Here is a 6,587-nt window from a genome sequence, read left to right on the forward strand (position 1 = left end):
CAAGGAAGAAGTCTGAGCAACAAATTGGCTTACTGGAACGTTGGTTTGTGCATCCACCTGGGTCACCTTCTGCATCTCTGTGACACATTCTCTCTCCTGCTTCAGTGAATTACCAGCCTGGCCAACAGGATTCAAGGGTCATCTTTTCTGGAAGCTAGCTCTGGGAAATGCCAGCCCTGACCGGTTCTCTTCTTGGAACAGAAGAGCTGCCATCTGCCACCCAGTGTCTCTCCCTAGATACCGGTCACATCAGTTCCCGATGACCTGTCCCCCACCCTGCTCAGCACTGGAGGCTCCCCTTAATCTCTTGGATTAATTTGAATTGACTGCGTTGAATTGAATTGACTTGAATCTAACCGAAGAGAATAGAACTGAATGGCAGATTACAGGCTCCATCAGAGCCTACAGCCATGCGGTTTTGAGGGCTGGTTCACAAAAGCGGAGGATGATTTTGAGCCCTTGTTTCCATTTTCTCTTGAGGGAGTGGGTGGATGGGGAACCGGAGGGGATTAGCAGGGAGAGAGGCAGAAGAGAGACAAAGGAACTCAAAGAGTACCCCTGCACCCCTTACCCTACCTTTTCTTTTGACTTGAGTGTCCAAACTCATTCCCTGGAGACTCCACTGGCTGAGCGCTAGGCCAGGATGCACAGAACCACAGAACAGTGTAGCCTCTGCCTCCCCTTCTCCCTCCATGACCAACGCACCCGAAACTCTGTCGATTTGATACACACCCCCTTGTCAGCTTAGCTCAGCTCTGTCTCTGCCACCTGAGCCTGTCCCTTTCCTGGATAAGTACAGTGGCCTTCTAATTTCCTCCACACACTCCCCGAGGCCCCTGGTGGTCTGTTCTCCACCTGCTGCCTGAATCATGGTGCAAGAATAAACCAGGTCAGATCATATTAGCAGCCGTGGCCTTACAAGCTAACAGTCATTTCTCATTATTTTGGAGTTGAAGGCCCAGGTCCCTAGTGCCAGATTAGCTTCTTCTGCCCTGGCCAGAACATTTGCATATGCTGGGTCTTAAATCTAGAATAGTCTTTCTTCTTCTTTCCTACAGTTAACTCCCATTCATCCTCCAGGCCATGCTCTGAATGTGAAGGAAATCTACCTTCACCTCCCGGACTACACCAGCCTCTCCCCTGTCCCCTTGCTCTGGCAAATAAAGTGCCTGCCATTTACGATGCCAGTCCCAGCTAGAGTTATACATTTAGTGGTGTGTCCATATGACTTCCGTAGACTGTAAGGTAGGAAGGAGTTTTGTTCTCCTTCACTGCCCTATTGTCGGGAGTCAGCCCTGTGTCTAACACAGCAGGGGCTCAGTGGGGAATGACTGAATGAATTCATAAACAAGAAAAGAATGAGTGGGTGAATGAACGAGTGAATTCAAGCAAGCAGAGAGACCCTAGATCCTAATCCATGTTCTGTCTCCACCAGTTCGGGCCCAGGAGCAGTCAGACTGGCCTTACTCTCTCCAAGGCAGCATCCTCTTTCCCCGCCCTGGGTCCCTATCTTATGACTCACTGCACTCCCAGCATCCAGTTCAATTCCTCCACTCACTCCTTGCAAAACTCAGCGTATGTTAAGTTCCGAGAAACAGATACCAAGAGGGAAGCTAGAAGAAGACGTGGAGCTTTTCTTCAACCCAGATTCAGAATCTGCTCAATTCCACAGGACCCAACAAGTTTCTGGTAGACGGCACTCAAGCAAGAAAACTATATATTCTGGATCTATTTCCAGAAGTAGAACCTAGCCCCCTCATGGTATGTTGTGTGTGAGAGGGCAGAAGATGGGGGGAGGGCACGCAGTAACCTCCAAATGCTGCCAGACCTATTGAACTCACACCTCAGGGCCTCCTGTGAAATCTCCAGGGAATCCACTGGGAAATTCACCAAGCACGCTCGATGGAGTGAGTCCCCAGCTACGCACAGGTACAGCACGGACTAAGTGACATTCCCATACACCCTCCCTCACTCCAGGAGGGTCCATCACCCTCCCTTACAAAGGGGACTTTAAGAACTAACTAAGCCAGAGAAGGGAAGTCAGTTTGGAAGCTTAAAGGACAGTCCTCTGAAGCCTCTGCAGTCTCCGATAGCCAGCCCCTGTGATGTCAGAGACAACAACCAGGGCAGTCCCCACAGTGAGGCAAGAGACTGAGTCTCTTGTTTATGAGTCCTCAGAGCCCTAGAACAGTGCTGAGGGACACACTGGCACATGGCCTGTGCAGTGACACAGTAACCAGACCACATAAGCGACTCCTCCAGCTCGCCCCATAAGCAGCAAAACTGAGGACAAAGAGGGCAATAGACTCATACTGGCAAATAAATAACCTAATAGTGGTGGGCGAGACCAGCAAGAGACCCTGCCTCAAATAACAAACTGGGTGGTGTTCCTGGGGAATGACACTCAAGGTTTCCCTCGGTCCCACACATGCACACGCGTCTGTCTGCAAACCATGCACATGCACTCACACACAGCACACACAATCCTGGTGGTCGTTATTACCGTTTACATAGAACACTCGAGCCCTTTAAATGGTCTCTTCCCAGAACACTGTGTCTTCTCTGAGCACGAGAGATAGCAACAGGGTCTCTAGGTGAGGTCAGGGTGACTGTCCCCCAACTTTAAGTGGCTCAGGGACAAATAGGAGCCAAGAGAAGTCTGATGCCCCCTGCTGTGGTGTGAATCCATTTGGCCATCTTTTAGGATGAGGCCTAACCAAGCTCAAGGCCAAAGCTGCCATGGTCTTGCATCTTGGGAGCAATGGCCTGCTCCTTTAGGCCCAGTGAAACGCCTGGTTTGCAATTGAATTGGCAGTGACTAACGCCGCATAAAAGCTACAGTAAAACAGATCATGGGAAATGTAATGGCCCATGGTTAGCAATCACTGAATTATTTATGCCATTCTTTCCTCTTCAGAACTCTCTCTCTCACACTCTTCCCCCCAGCACTGCAGCCCCTCGGTCTGGCCGTCTGCAGACTGCTGAATAACAGGACCACAAAGAGACAGAGACCCAAGGGCAGGGAGACTGGAGGTTGCTGAGTACCCATGATGGTGGGGGTAGGGGTTGGGGGGAGATGGCTTCATTTTATCAGCTGCCAAATTCAAGGCTCTCTTCCCTGAACTGACAACAACTTAAGTTTGCGTTGCTTTTTTTTTTTGGTTCATTGTGGATCTCCACATCCTGACTCCTGTCAAGTAAGAATGATGCGACCCTCCCTCCCAGGTTCCAGGAAATACACTGGGAGTCAAAATTGTAAATAACGGGAGCCAAAAAAAAATCACATGCATACACATGAGAACAACTTGCTAAATAAAACAGGGAATCCAGCAGGCATTTCTGTAGTGTGGCCCTTCCCGGCATCCCTGACAGCATCAGGGAGAAAATGAAGCCCACCACGGAGGAATGGTACTTGGTCTGTCCTGCAGTATACATTTCTGTCATGCACATTTCTCAGACTCACCTGAGAGTGTGGTTTTCCAAAACCCATAAGTCCTGCTGGCTGATATATGAGTTTCCCACACACTATTTTGAATGGCTATGCAATGGTAGCCAGACCAAGAGATGCTCATAGGACCGGAAGCCACTCTCACATATATCCATGTGCCTCCTCGGGGACAGTTGCATTGTCTTGGAACGGCTCATGACGCAGTGCTCAGTCTCTGCAACTTTGACCCTCATTTCATAATTCAGAAACCTAAATCCTCCTCATACTTCCTCTTAGTAAGCTGCTTTCACTTCCTTTGTTTTAAAAAAAGCAATTTCATATACCATAATTTTGTAATTTCTTACTAGAAATTTTAACGTGTCCTTAAATACCGACATCATTATCACGGTTACATTATTACTATTGTTCTTATTTTATGAATTAATTAAAAGCCTTACTTTTACGTGTACGCATGCATGAGCATGTGGATGTTCATTGCTTGCCTGCAGGTGTCCACTGAGGCAGGAAGAGGGCAACAGATTCCTGGTCCTAAAGTTTAGGATGACTGGGAGGCTCTGATGTGGGGGCTGGGAATCAAATCCGAGCCTTTGGGAGAACAACAGCAAATATTCCTCACCACTGAGCCCTCTCACTAGCCCTTAATGTTTGCTTTTGTTAGTCCTCACTCTAATTGTAATGTTGTATCAGTCCCTAATTCTGTATCTCCATTTAACACACACACACACACACACACATACACACACACTTGCAATCCTCCTGCCTCAGCTTCCCAAGTGCTATGACTTTAGGCATGTGCCATCATGCCTGGCTAGACCTATTACCCTATTATTATTTATAAATGTAAAGTTTGGAGGAATTTAAAGATTTGGGAGAGTTCATAGACCAAAAACTTCTGTATAAACAAACAAACAAACAAACAACCCCCCAAGATGAATGCCAATGTTTTTGAAAGAAAGAGTACTACAGCCCTAAAAACAAAAGCAACTCACAATGTTAGGCAAAAGGAACAAGAAGGTGGTAAAAGATTTTTAGAAAGCTGAGACTGGTGACTCACACCTTTAATCCCAGCACTCAAGAGTCAGAAGCAGGTTGATCTCTAAGTTCCGGGCCAGCCTGGTCTACAGAGTTTCAGGACAGTGAGGGCTACACAGAGAAACTCTGTCTTGAGAGGGAAAAAAAAAAAGAAAAGAAAAAAATGTGAAAGAGATTTTTTTTTAGAAATTAAAATTTTGTTGGCTAAAATGAAATGCATCGTAAAAGACATGGAAGGAAAGGAAGAACCGATCAAGTCGAGGGGGTATCTCAGAATACACAGTAAATGTTGGGGTGGTCTTTTCAAAGAGGGAAGACAAATAAGCAATGAAGTGGGTCTCAGAAAGCCAGTATCAGTACCGAACTGACTGGAGTCTCCTGGGAGAACTGAAGCCTTTGAAGAGGACTTATCAGACAATAGAGAAATGTCCCCTGTGCTGAAGACAGGGAGGGATTTTCCAGTTAAAGGTGACCACTGTATTATCAAACTCTTGGTTTTGCCTATCAGAAACCCAACTGCAAGGGCTCAAAGAAAGAAAGCAATACATTGGTTAATCCAGCTTTGGTCCAGAGACCAACCCTAGAAACCCCCTCTCTCTCCTTCCTTCCCTCCATTCTACTCTTTCTGCCTCCCCTTTCTCTCTTCCCCTTCCCCCTCCTTCTATCTCTCCACCCCTTCTATCTCTCCACCCCTTCCCTCTCTCTTCCTGACTAGCCTGTCCTGTCTCTCCAGGTTAGCCTCCCTAGCAGGCTCTCTGTTAGGATGGCTAAGGCAGTCTCTATGACTTCCAGCTTCACCTCATCCTTGTACCTAGCCTCCCTGAGCCCAGAAGAGGAAGAATATAGTCTTGTTTCTCAGCATTAAGTTCACTGTTCAAAGATGTTCTCTAATTGGTCCCCTTCTGGTCAGCAGTTCCCTCCCTGCACCCTCTCAGGCTGGAGAGATGCAGTATTCTGTGTCTACCCTAGGACAGGGAGAGAGAAAGGACTCCTTAAGACCACAATGAGTATGCTAGTGACTGTTCTTGAGGGGAAAGAAAGCAAGCTAAGGCAAAAAGCAGTAGCTGCTTCCAATTTTCTCTAAATTGAATAGGTATAAAGCAAAGAAGACACACACTTAATGGACCAGGAAGATTCTTGGACTCTACCTAGCAGCAGGAAGTCTTAAAACTCCTCAAGGAAAAAAAATTAGGAGAGCTAAAAAGGAACCACAATCAAAGTAGCCTTTGGGGCCTGGAGAGTTGGCCCACTCAGTAAGGTGCTTACTGGGGAAATTCGATCCTTAGAATCCACATTTTAAAAGCCACACCTAATGATTCCTGCTTGTAATCCCAGCCCTGGAGAGAAGCAGAGGCGAGGATCACTGGGACTTACTAGTCAGTCACTCTAGCAAATCAGCAAACACAGAGCTCATGAGAAATCCTTTTTTCAAAAAAAAAAATGCACTCAGTGATTGTGGAAGACAGCTGACATCGATTTCTGGCTGCCACATGTGTGAACATATATGTGCAGGAACACCGGTGTGAGCATCACTTTGGGTTGGTTGGCTAGTTAAGTTTGGTTTTTCATGACAGGGTTTCTCAGTATAACCCTGCTATCCTGGAACTGGCCCTATAGACCAGGCTGTCCTTGAATTCACAGAGATCCTCCTATCTCTGCCTCCCATGTGCTGAGATTAAAGGAATCCATCACTACTACCCTGTGAGTATCTCTGCATCTCTCTCTCTCTCTCTATCTCTCTGTCACACACACACACGGGGGGGGGGGACTAGCTATTGATTTCATATGCAGTAGAGCTTGCAGGAAGACAGCACAGCAATGTCGACAGTACTTAGCAGAGAAATCACTTAGCATCTCATATTGAAGTACAAGGGCCTATTCTGTTTACCGTGACTGGTTGCTGATTTCTGTATTAATCACTATCGATTGCAAATAGAAGCTTTTCTGATGAGAGCTGAGATATGTTAATCTATGGGCAAAAAAATGACAAGTCACTAGGAGTTGTTTTAATATAGAATAATGACATTAGGGTTTCCCACATGGCCTATGACCTGTCTTGAACTGATAATGGTGCCAGATATGGGTTGCATCCTAAGAAATGGGACTT

General features: G+C 46.7%; 1 non-coding gene across 1 annotated transcript; it reads left to right on the top strand.

The window, feature by feature from the left end:
• The first annotated feature begins 5,405 nt into the window (after positions 1 to 5,405).
• On the top strand, positions 5,406 to 5,523 carry LOC114626960. The gene has a single exon (XR_003712321.1). It is a non-coding gene; the product is annotated as a small nucleolar RNA SNORA64/SNORA10 family (small nucleolar RNA).
• Positions 5,524 to 6,587: the final 1,064 nt, after the last annotated feature.

Source organism: Grammomys surdaster, unplaced genomic scaffold (genome assembly GCF_004785775.1).
Source record: "Grammomys surdaster isolate TR1022 unplaced genomic scaffold, NIH_TR_1.0 241, whole genome shotgun sequence".
NCBI lineage: Eukaryota > Metazoa > Chordata > Mammalia > Rodentia > Muridae > Grammomys > Grammomys surdaster.